This window comes from Aquarana catesbeiana, linkage group LG03 (assembly GCF_042186555.1).
Source record: "Aquarana catesbeiana isolate 2022-GZ linkage group LG03, ASM4218655v1, whole genome shotgun sequence".
Lineage (NCBI taxonomy): Eukaryota > Metazoa > Chordata > Amphibia > Anura > Ranidae > Aquarana > Aquarana catesbeiana.
Window position 1 is genome coordinate 637783513 of NC_133326.1, and position 13373 is coordinate 637796885.

Below are 13373 nucleotides of genomic sequence, written 5' to 3' on the forward strand. Positions count from 1 at the left end.
CTACTTCTTTTTAATCTTCTTAGAACATCCACAGACACCATAAGCATTCAGTTGACAGATTCAACCTTAATTAACCACTTAACAACCGGCCCATAGCCGAATGACGGCTGCAGGGCGGTTGCTTAACTCTGGGAGGATGTACTATGACGTCCTCCCGGAATTCCAGGGGGCGCGCACCCGAGCACATCCGTGACCGCCGGGTCCTGAGGACCCGGCGCATCACGGATCCCGGTAAATGGCCGCTGATCGCGGCCATTTACCATGTGATCGCGCGATCACATGTAAACAGACCGGCGTCATCTGATGACGCCGGTTCTTCTCCTCCCCTCCTGTGTACCGATCGGTACACTGTGGAATAGAGGGGGATGGATGGATGGCTGCAGCGCTGTGGGCTGGATGTGTAGTGCCCACAGCGCTGCACAGAGACATCCAGCCATCCATCCATCCATGCTCAGCCATCCCTTCTGCTGTGCAATACTCTGCAAAGCCCCCATAATACTCTGCAAAGCCCCACATTACTCTGCAATACCCCCATAATACTCTGCAAAGCCCCACATTACTCTGCAATACCCCCATAATACTCTGCAAAGCCCCACATTACTCTGCAATACCCCCATAATACTCTGCAAAGCCCCACATTACTCTGCAATACCCCCACAACACTCTGCAAAGCCCTGCATTACCCTGCCATACCCCGCCATACCCTGCCATACTCCGCCATACTCCGCCATACCCCGCCATACTCCGCCATACCCCGCCATACTCCGCCATACCCCGCCATACCCCGCCATACCCCGCCATACTCTGCCATACTCCGCCATACCCCGCAATACCCCGCCATACCCCGCCATACTCCGCCATACCCCGCCATACCCCGCCATACCCCGCCATACTCCGCCATACCCCGCCATACTCCGCCATACCCCGCCATACCCCGCCAAACCCCGCCATACTCCGCAATACCCCGCCATACTCCGCAATACCCTGCCATACTCCGCAATACCCCGCCATACTCTGCAATACCCCGCCATACCCAGCCATACCCTGCCATGCTGAGCCATGCTCGGCTGTACTCGGCCCCTGTATGTGGCCAAGCTGTGGAAGTCTCACACATGTGGTATCGCCGTACTCAGGAGGAGTAGGAGAATCTATTTTGGGGTTTCATTTTTGGTATGTACATGTAATGTGGTAGAAATATTGTATAAATGGACAACTTTGTGTTAAAAAAAAAATGTGTTTTAACCACTTCCCGCCCGCCGGCCGTCATACAATGTCCTTGACTTTGTGCGGGGATATCTGAATGATGCCTGCAGCTACAGGCATCATTCAGATATCAGCTTTTTCAGCCAGCGATTCCCTACACCATAAGAATGATCATAGCGGCTGTTCCACTGCTTGATCGTTCTTACAGGAGGCGAGAGGGGATGTCCCCCCCTCCCGCGCTTCTACCGACTCACAGCTACGATCGAAGCCAGGATCGTTTTTTTTTTTTTTAATTTCAGGCTTCCCAGCCTAGAGGTGAGATGTGGGGTCTTATTGACCCCATATCTCACTGTAAAGAGGACCTGTCATGCCATATTCCTATTACAAGGATGTTTACATTCCTTGCAATAGGAATAAAAGTGGTCAAAATTTTTTTTTTTTGGAAAAAAGCATCAAACTAAAATAAATAAAGTAAAATGAACAATAAAAAAAAAAATAAAAATTTTAAAGCGCCCCTGTCCCTGTGTGCTCGCATGCAGAAGCAAACGCATACGTAAGTCCAGCCCACATATGAAAACGGTGTTCAAACCACACATGTGAGATATCGCTGCGATCGGTAGAGCGAGAGCAATAATTTTGGCCCTAGACCTCCTCTGTAACTCAAAACATGTAACCAGTAAAAATTTTTAAAGCGTCGCCTATGGGGATTTTTGAGTAGCAAAGTTTGGCACCATTCCACAAGCGCGTGCAATTTTGAAGGGTGACATGTTGGGTATCTATTTACTCGGCGTAACTTCATCTTTCACATTATGCAAAAACATTGGGCTAACTTTACTGTTTTGGTTTTTGTAAAGCACAAAACTGTTTTTTTTCCAAAAAAAACGCGTTAAAAAAATTGCTGCGCAAATACCGTGCGAGATAAAAAGTTGCAACGACCGCCATTGTATTCTCTAGGGTCTTTGCTAAAAAAACATATATAATTTTTTGGGGTTCTAAGTAATTTTCTAGCTAATAAATGATGATTTTTACATGTAGGAGAGAAATGTCAAAATTGGCCTGGGTGCTCCAGAACGCCTGAAGGTGCTCCCCTGCATGTTGGGCCTCTGTATGTGGCCACGCTGTGTAAAAGTCTCACACATGTGGTATCGCCATACTCGGGAGTAATAGCAGAATGTGTTTTGGGGTGTAATTTGTGGTATGCATATGCGGTCTGTGAGAAATACCCTGCTAATATGACAATTTTGTGGAAAAAAAAAAAGTAAAAAAAAAACCTTGATTTTGCAAAGAATTGTGGGAAAAAATGACAACTTCAAAAAACTCACCATGCATATTTCTAAATACCTTGGAATGTCTTCTTTCCAAAAAGGAGTCATTTGGGGGGTATTTGTACTTTTCTGGCATGTTAGGGTCTCAAGAAATTAGATAGGCCGTCAGTACTTCAGGTGTGATCAATTTTCAGATATTCGCACCATAGCTTTTGGACTCTATAACTTTCAAAAAGACCAAATAATATCCACCAATTTGGGTTATTTTTACCAAAGATATGTAGCGGTATAAATTTTGGCCAGAATATATGAAGAAAAATTACTAATTTGCAAAATATTATAACAGAAATGAAGAAAAATTTATTTTTTTACAGATTTTTCGGTCTTTTTTCTTTTACGGCGCAAAAAATAAAGAACCCAGCAGTGATTAAATACCACCAAAAGAAAGCTCTATTTGTGTGAAAAAAAGGACAAAAATTTCATAAAGATACAGTGTTGCATGACTGAGTAATTGTCATTCAAAATGTGAGAGCACCAAAAGCTGAAAATTGGTCTGGTTAGGAAGGGGGTTTAAGTGCCCAGTTGTCAAGTGGTTAATTTGGATTTTCGTACGAATGCATTTTTAACGAAACAAAATAAATAAAAACCAATTTCGGGAGTAACTAAATAAATTTATTTTTTGGACGAAACTGAATTCCCGAAACAAAATATTTCAATGTAAACATGTCTAGTAGCTATATGGTTTTATTGCTGCCTACTTCTGTTGACACTTGCATACCTACACAATCTTTCCTGTCCTTGCGCTTTTTTTTTTTGTTTAGCACACTCATTCATTTTGAGATGTCCTAAATCTGTTTAGGACATTATTCTGACTGTGGATGAAGTGCCCCAGGTAACCACCATTTGTGGCATTTTGGAACCACATTAGTTGTGGCAATGGTGGACCCCCTATACCCTGGTATAATTTTTGGTCAAGGCAACAAGTTGGCTACCTCTTGAGCCGTTGACCTCTAGGACTGAAATGGATAGGCAATCACCCTATATAAAACCCAGCCAATTGGCATAATCTTCTATTTCAGTGTCAGAGTAGTTCCTGATAGGTAGCTTGGCTCCCACAAGGTAAGCAGGATGGAATAATGGCTTTGTTAGCAACATTATATTGCTTGAAGCTGGAAATCTGTTGGAACTGTACAAGGCATAAAAAAAACAATATCATATATCTCAGGCTTTGTTAGCGACATTACCTAGCTTGGCAGAGATGCTGATCAACTATTGCAACTTTGTGGCATTTACAAAAATATAGCAGTTGTTTGGCAGAGAAGCTGCTGGTTTTCCAACTTTGAGGCTCATAACATTACATTGCTATAGTTTGATTCGACAATGTGTACTGGTTTGTGGTAGGGGAACATTTTTGACCTTAACCTCTTGCCACCCAGGCCAATTCTGACATTTCTCTCCTACATGTAAAAATCATAATTTTTTTGCTAGAAAATTACTTAGAACCCCAAACATTATATTTTTTTTTTAGAAAAGACCCTAGAGAATACAATGGCGGTTGTTGCAACTTTTTAATTTGCATGGTATTTGCGCAGCAACTTTGGGGGAAAAAAAACAGTTTTGTGCTTTAAAAAAAAACAGTAAAGTTAGCCCAATGTTTTTGCATATTGTGAAAGACGAAGTTGCGCCAAGTAAATAGATACCTAACATGTCACGCTTCAAAATTGCACACGCTCATGGAATGGCGCTAAAGTTCGGTACTTAAAAATCCCCATAAGTGATGCTTGAAATGTTTTTACTGGTTACATGTTTTGAGTTACAGAGGAGGTCTAGGGACAAAAATATTGCTCTTGCTCCAACGTTCGCGTCGATACCTCACATGTATGGTTTGAACCCCCGTTTTCATATGTGGGTGGGACTTACGTATGTGTTTGCTTCTGCGTGCAAGCACACGGGGACAGGGGCCCTTTAAAAAAAATAAATTTATTATTGTTAATCATACTTTCTTTTTTTTAGTTTGACACTTTTTTGAAAAAAAAAATTTTGATCACTTTTATTCCTATTACAAGGAATGTAAACATCCCTTGTAATAGGAATATGACACGACAGGTCCTCTTTACAGTGAGATATGGGGTCAATAACCACTAGGCTGGGAAATAAAAAAAAAAAATAAACTGCTCACGGCTTCCCAGCCGAGGCGGCGCCATTTTTTTGAATGCAGAGGCCAGGCGTGACGTCATAACATCGCGCCCAGCCTCCGACGATCATAGAGACTCCGGCGACCATCTGGTCCACTGGAAATCTCTATGATCAACATCCGGGGCCGGCGGATCCATTCTCTGACTCACCGATCGTATTGGTGAGTCGGTAGAAGCACCGGAGGGCGGCGGGAGGGGGGCGGAACAGCCGCTATGATCATTCTTCAGGTTGTAGGGAATCGCCGGCTGAAAACGACCATATCTGAATGATGTCTGTAGCCACAGGCATCATTCAGATATCCCCGCTCAAAAGCCATCACGTCATATGACGGTGGGTGGGCGGCAACCTGTTAATGCAAGGAATGCATTAAAGAGATTGGAAAGGCTTGTTTTTTTTATTTAGATAACAAACATGTTATAATTACCTCCTCTATAGGGATGAGCTTCGTGTTCGAGTCGAACCCATGTTCGACTCGAACATCGGCTGTTCGATCGTTCGTCGAATTGCGAACGATATGGGCTGTTCGCGCCAAATTCGTGTTGCGCGTCACGGCCCATAATTCACTGCAGCATCGCAGTGCATTGCTGGCTGATGATTGGCCGAGCATGCACTATGACCCGCTTGCTTGGCCAATCACAGCGCCGTCGGTAGAGAGCGCTGTAATTGTCCAAAGCCAGGGTGGCCATGCAGTTCGTTGGCAAGCATATCTAAAAGACCCACACCAAAGAACAAAGAGGACCTCTCCTTGCTCCTCATCAGCTGAGATCTCCAACCCCACTATACCTTCAGTCCTCTCTGAGACCTGCACTGAGAGGAATGAAGGTGTAGAATTAGTTGTGTCACAGCCAAGTACTTGTGGGTAATCTGCTTTCCGTACACCAACATCAGATTGTACCAGGCAAATTTTCCTGCCCCAGCTGCTGCACCGCCGAAAGAAGTTCACTCCCAGCCATCCACATGCCCAGCGGTTGAATACTGGCTTGGCAAAATTGCTAGCACTTCAACTGCTGCCTTTTCAGTTGGTAGACTCTGCCCCCTTCCGTGAGTTTGTGGAATGTGCGGTTCCTCAGTGGCAGGTACCCAAATGCCACTTTTTCTCACTGAAGGTGATTCAGGCTCTCTACCGGCATGTGGAAGGCAATGTCCATGCCTCGCTGGACAGGGCGGTCAGCGGTAAGGTGCATATTACCGCTGACTCATGGTCCAGCAGGCATGGACAGGGACGTTACCTAAGTTTCACCGCGCATTGGGTGACTCTGCTGGCAGCTGGGAAGGATGCAGGACAAGGTGCAGTAGTGTTGGAGGTTGTTCTGCCACCATGCCTCCAAAATGCCACTACTAATGATTGTGACACACCTCTCTCCTCCACCCCCTCCTCTTCTTCTTCCTCCATGGCCTCTTCCTGTGATTTGTCCTTGGAACCAACGGTGCTCCGTAGGCATTCAAGGGGCTACGCAAGTACGCAGGCCAAAAGATGCCATGCGGTGCTTGAGCTGGTATGCTTGGGGGACAGGAGCCACACTGGGGCAGAGGTTCTGTCAGCTCTGCAGGGGCAGGTTCACGTCCTTAACTTGGTGGTGCAGCGGTGCTTGGGCTTACAGGATGTCCCGAGGCAGGCAAGGAAAGTCTGTGTGCATTTCCGCCAGTCATATAATGCCAGCGCTCGGCTGGCGGACCAAAAGGAGTTTAACCTGCCCAAGAACCGCCTAATCTGTGACATGCCCACCAGGTGGAACTCAACGTTGGCCATGCTGCAGCGGTTGCACATGCAGCAGAGGGCCATCAATGAGTACCTGTGCGACTATGGCACCAGGACAGGGTCAGGGGAGCTTGTTTTTTTTTTCCCACCCCGGTGGGCCATGATAAGGGTTGCATGCACTGTCCTGTCACAATTTGAGGAGGCCACGAGGATGGTGAGCAGTGACAGTGCATGCATCAGTGACACTGTCCCCCTTGTCCACCTGTTGGAGCACACGCTGCGTGGAATAATGGACAGGGCACTTGAGGCAGAACATAGGACAACGTGTTGCTGATGCTTCGGTCAGTCAAAGAAGGAGCGGTGGAGAAGGTGGCCGTCTGACCGATGCGTTCAGACAATTCAGACAATTTTTTAGTCCGCAGCCCCAAGGTATGATCGGTTCCAGCAACCATCGCCAGCGTCTGTTTTGAATTGGACACCTTTCCCACCGAAAATCCTCTGGGTTACTGGGTCTTGAGGATGGATCACTGGCCAGAGCTTGCACAGTATACAATTGAGCTACTGGCCTGTCCTGCATCCAGCGTTCTTTCGGAACGCACATTCAGTGCTGCTGGAGGCTTTGTAACCGATCACAGGGTGCGTCTGTCCACCGATTCGGTCGATCGACTGACCTTCATAAAGTTGAATCAGTCTTGGATCACCACCAGCTACCAAGCAGCTGATGCTGATGTAACCAAATACATTTTTTTGAAATCTCAGATCCCTTCAAAGACTGCCTATGCTGATGCTGAGTGACTATCCTGAGTAATTATCCTCTTCCTCCTCAATGATCAGGCTGATAGCTTGTAAGAACATTTTTGGTTCTGGGTGCCGCCACCAGTGCCTAAGGCCCAATTTTTTAGCCCCTGTTTAACAGGGGCGTGTAATTACAATTTTTGATGCAATACTTTGCAGCAGGGCTCGTTCCTGCGTTCCAACTAGAGTTTCTGTGAGGGGTTGCAGTGTTGTGACACCAGCACCAGTGCCTAAGGCCCAATTTTTCAGCCCCTGTTTAACAGGGGCGTGTAATTACAATTTTTGATGCAATACTTTGCAGCAGGGCTCGTTCCTGCGTTCCAACTAGAGTTTCTGTGAGAAGTTGCAGTGTTGTGGCACCAGCACCAGTGCCTAAGGCCCAATTTTTCAGCCCCTGTTTAACAGGGGCGTGTAATTACAATTTTTGATGCAATACTTTGCAGCAGGGCTCGTTCCTGCATTCCAACTAGAGTATCTGTGAGAGGTTGCAGTGTTGTGGCACCAGCACCAGTGCCTAAGGCCTAATTTTTCAGCCCCTGTTTAACAGGGGCATGTAATTACAATTTTTGATGCAATACTTTGCAGCAGGGCTCGTTCCTGCTTTCCAACTAGAGTATCTGTGAGAGGTTGCAGTGTTGTGGCACCAGCACCAGTGCCTAAGGCCCAATTTCTCAGCCCCTGTTCAACAGGGGCATGTATTTACAATTCTTGATCTAATATTTCACAGCAGGGCCCATTTCTGTGCCCACCAAGAGCGAGTGAGGACTTACAGTGTTGTGGCACCAGCACCACCACCACCACCAAAGGCCAAATTTTTCTGCCCCTGTTCAACAGGGGCATGTAATTACAATTCTTGATCTAATATTTCACAGCAGGGCCCTGTGAGGGCTTACAGTGTTGTGGCCACAACAACACCTAAGGCCCAAATTTCTGCTGAGTATATAGGGCAGGCCCCTACTTTCAAACATCCAACTTACAAACGAAGGAGACAACAGGAAGTGAGATGAAATCTACCCCTAGGAAGGGAAATTCTCTCCTGTAAGAGTTAATATGGGGAAAACATTTCTCCTTTCCACTGATGCTTTATCTCCAATCCTTGTTTTACAAAAAAACCCAAATTTTCAAAAAAGTATTTGTCATTGGGACAAAAAGTGAGGTGAAATCTTCTGAAGAGGCGCACACACAGCAAAACAAATGTCCCTATGTTTTCCAAAAAGCTTAAAAAACATTTTTTGGCTGGAGCTAAACACGTTAAAAATGTACCCGTTCAAAATTAGAAACAGATTCTATTTAACAACAAACCTACAGTCCCTGTCTTGTCCCTGACTGTATACTGCTGTTCAGAGTATATAGGGCCTGGTGGCCCCACACCTTTCCTTTTTTTAATTTGGGTGCGGGGTTCCCCTTAATATCCATACAAGACCCAAAGGGCCTGGTAATAGACTGGGGGGTACCCATGCCGTTTGTCTCACCGATTTTCATCCATATTGCCAGGATCTGACATTACATTAAAGCTGCAAGCAGTTTTAAATGACTTTTTTCCTTTAAAAAAGACATTTTGTGCAGGGACTGTTCTAAGCACGGGAAACACGCGCCACTTTACAGGCATACTATAGACACCCCCCAGGTACGATATTTAAAGGAATATTTCACTTTTTTTTTTTTTTACTTTAAGCATCATTAAAATCACTGCTCCCAAAAATTAGCCTTTAAAATGAGCACTTTTGATTTCGAACGTTCGAGTTCCATAGACATCAATGGGGTTCTAACGTTCGTGCGAATTTTAGGTCCGTTCGCAGGTTCTGGTGCGAACCGAACAGGGGGGTGTTCGGCTCATCCCTACTCCTCTATGCAGTTGGTTTTGCACAGAGCAGCCTGGACCCTCATCTTCTCGGGTCCCTCTTCACTGCTCCTGGCCCCTCCCTCCTTTGAGTGCCCCTTAGCCAGCAGCTTGCTACAGGGGGCACCCAAACCGAGTCAGAGCTCTGACACGGAGCCCCGACCTGGCCCCACTCCCTCTCTCCCATGATTGCCTGACTGACTTTGATTGAAAGTCGCGGGAGCCAATGGCACCGCTGCTCTGTCTCAGCCAATCAGGATGAGTGTCCTGCATGGCTGAGGGGATCGTGGACATCGCTGGAGAGAGAAGGGGCTCAGGTAGGTAATTAGGGGGGGTGCTGGGGGGGGCTGCTACACATAAAGGGTTTTTTCTATCTTAATGCATAGAATGCATTAAGATAAAAAACCTTCTGCCTTTACAACTCCTTTATAGTAAAAAATGTTATGACTTTAGAACCACTTTAAAGGGTTTACTGTGAAACGGTACCTAGTAAGAAAAGGCACTAAGCATGTATTATACACACTTATTTCTCCTAAAGCTTCTGTTACAAAACAGAAGTTTAGAATAGATAAAATAAATTTAACCTAAAACCAATATATTTCCTGCTGATTTATAAAAACTATAGACATACTATACATACAAGTGCCCCAGTTCACTTTTTCTCCCAATCAGTTTCTGCTTGTTCCAAAATAAAGTACCTGGATAAAAAAAGTGCTTTCTTTCCAATTGCTTATAAGTTGTTGCATGCTTATTGCACGTCTTTTTTTGAAAACTCTACGGTTTAGCGATTCCACTGAAAGAGCTTTGTACATTTACAAACTGCTTGTTTCATATGAAAGTTGAAGCCCAGCATGCAGCATCCCTAAATGTGAAGTCAAATCCATCTGTATAGTATATTGAGTTGTATCCAAGCATGTTAAATATAAGCTTTAAAAAAAGATTGTGCTTTTTTTCTGGTCTTTGGGAAGGATTTACTTACATAGAAGTTGGAGGCTTGTGGAGTAAGAAGTATTGCAATTTAGTATTTTATATTTTTACCTATTTCTTGTTCCGCTTAAAGCATAATACGGAAAATTATTTGTGAATATACATTTTGCACATATTTGAACATAATAAAGAGAGTTGGGAAATATGATTGGTTAGGGCCATGACATATCCTATTGTTTCCACTGTTTCCAAATGTTTTTGTTAGTTTGCTTGTTGTATAGAAGAACTTCTGTCCAAGTGTAATTCTCCTTTGCTAGTGCAGTGTCCTTGTACTACTACAATGCCCTTATCTTACCGCTGTTCCCCTAACTTAGTGCAATGCTCCTAAATTTGTTCAGTACTCCCGCCCAGTGCAGTGCACCTCTCCTAGAGCAATGCTCCTATCCTACTCCAGTGTTCCTGTACTGCATTGCTCCTGCTGTTTTACTGTTGTGTCCCTGAAAAGATATATAAATAAACACAAATTCAAATAATAGCTGCCACAATGTATATTAGTGACATATATGTGACAACCAATCTTACAACGTGGTAAAGTGACAACCACATTAAAAAAGGAGAGGGAGGGGTAAACTTCATGAACTGAAAAAAGTGTTCATAATCAAATTAACGCCCATCAACCTGAACAGCATATTCTTTCTGGTGTCAAGAAGAGAGATCGCGTGTGGTAGGTGCACTTAAATCACATGGGTGGTCTTCATATATTGAGAATCCACGGGTAACAGTGGAAGGAGCAAATACGCTTACCAGAAAAGGTGGACACGTTCGCCGTATGGCTAGGTGTCATTCAGGCTTGTGGATCCACCCTTGGGTCGCTAAAAGCCATCTGTCCCTCGGTACTACGCTGTTTTATTCCACTTGTGATCACTTTTTTATCCATCGTAGTTGCTGTTTATACTTGTACCCGTTTATTTTTTTTGTTTACAATAAACCTGATTTTATTGATTCATGCACTAAGTGGAGCCTTCTCCCTTCCTTTTATGTCCCCACACTGGCTTAGTGAAAGCCACACTTTCCAGCCATCCATCTGCTGGGAAGGCGATCTCATCCATATCTTGAACATCAGCGGTTCCCTACGGCTGTCTACGGTCGCTTCAAAAGGAACCAGTTGAATCTGCCACAAACGCTCCTCCACAAGCACCTATCTGGATCGGTGGATCCACAAGCCTGAATGACACCTAGCCATACGGCAAACGTGTCCACCTTTTCTGGTAAGCGTATTTGCTCCTTCCACTGTTACCCATGGATTCTCAATATATGAAGACCACCCATGTGATTTAAGTGCACCTACCACACACGTTCTCTCTTCTTGACACCAGAAAGAATATGCTGTTCAAGTTGATGGACGTTAATTTGATTATGAACACTTTTTTCAGTTTATGAAGTTTACCCCTCCCTCTCCTTTTTTAATGTGGTTGTCACTTTACCACGTTGTAGGATTGGTTGTCACATATATGTCACTAATATACATTGTGGCAGCTATTATTTGAATTTGTGTTTAGCGCTGCATTTATATATCTTTTCATTTTGTTCACATTGTCACTACACTGTTGATGCTGACTGCTATTTCACTCGCATGTTTTTCATAGTAGCACAACAATATTTGGTTTATTTTTGATTTTCACTATCGTATCCCTGCCTAGTGCAGTACCCCCACCCATGTATTTTTGCAGCGATCCTATTCAAATTCAAGCCCCCCTGATATAGTGAAGTGCCCATTTCCTAGTGCAGTGCCCCTACTTTATTGCAGTGCTCCTACCTTATTGGAGTGCCCCTGTCTAGGGCCTGTTGACACAAGAGGCTTGCATTATCATCCGTTAAAATGTGTACCCACTGATGTATGTTGGTAGACAAGGTGTAATTTGTTGTTACAATACAACACTGAGAGGCTGAGACGAATGTCAGTCCAGGCACCTGGCAGATCTTGACTTCCATTGTCATGATGACGTGGTGCCTGGACTGATTCCTGTGACTTCAGTCCACTCTCTGCTGAAAACGGGTCACAGGAGTGCACAACGAATTGCACTCCTGTGACCCATAGGAGAAGCCCAGCTAAACAAGCTTAGGCTGGACTTCTCCTTTAATACAACAAAGGATTATGCTCGCTTTAGAAACTGCAGCTTGGCATTGCGTGCTTTTATTGAGCTTATGATCTACCAAAACCCCCAGATCCTTCTCCACTATGGATTCCCCCAGTTGTACTCCCCCTAGTATGTATGATGAATGCATATTCTTAGCCCCCAAGTGCATAACTTTACATTTATCAACATTAAACCTCATTTGCCACTTAGTTGCCCAATTAGACAGTGCATTGAGGTCAGTGTCACGTACCTGGTTGGCGTCTGAAATGACAAGGTCAGCCTCTCTTGTATCTTCTGCCCTGGTCCCGCTGACAGTGGAGACAGAAGGAACCAAGGGACAGGAGGAACACAAGTGCCTGCAGATGTAGCCCTGGGAGCCTGAAGCAGATGATGCGACTCTTGGAAGGCAGAAAGTCGCAGCAGGTCGCTGGAATAAAGTTGCAGATACCCGGGTTGCTGAGTAGAGCCAAACAGGAGACAGGAGCGTAGTCACAAGGATAGTTGGGTTCAGTAGCAGGCAGGCAGCAAGGTACAAAGACATCAGGCAGGAGCAGGGTCAAATAGGAAGCCGGGATCAGGAACTGATAATCAGAAGTATAGGGGAGTCCAGCAGCAAGGTCAGGGAAAGCCAAGGTTCAGCAACAGGTAATAGGCAGGTAACAACAGGATACAGGTACAGGAACAGCTGAAGATCAGTCAGCATCTGTCTGAAGTCAGTGTGCCCTTTAAATAGGCCATCTGGCACCAAAGGAAAGTGTGGATGCGCTCCTGCGGACGTGCACACTCCTTTGCGCATGTGCATTGGCGCATCTGCAATCTGCTGAGTTCTTTATGCGCGCGTGCGTGTGCGAGTGCACACGGAATGCAATGACAGTTCTCTTACATTGCCCCCTCCTTATGGGCAGCCTCTGGATGCCCCTCAGGGGCTTCTTTTCCAGATGGAGCTGGAAAAAGGCTTGTACCTTTTGTGGGGCATGCACATTATCAGCTGGTTCCCAAGAATTCTCCTCTGTGCCATAACCTTTCCATTTGATCAAGAATTGTGTTTGGCCCCTCTTGGTTTTACAATCCAGCACAGCTTCAACTTTATATTCCTTGTTGCCTTCTATGAGCAGTGGAGAAGGGTTTTCCGGATCCCGGTTTGGAAAAGGGTTAGGAACCGTTGAGTTTAGTAGGGAGATGTGGAATACCGGATGAATTTTCAGATTCTTAGGTAGTATTAATTCAAAGGCCACAGGGTTGATTTTCCTTTTAACTGGAAAAGGCCCCGAGTATTTCGGACCAAGTTTCTTGGAGGGACATCTAAGTTT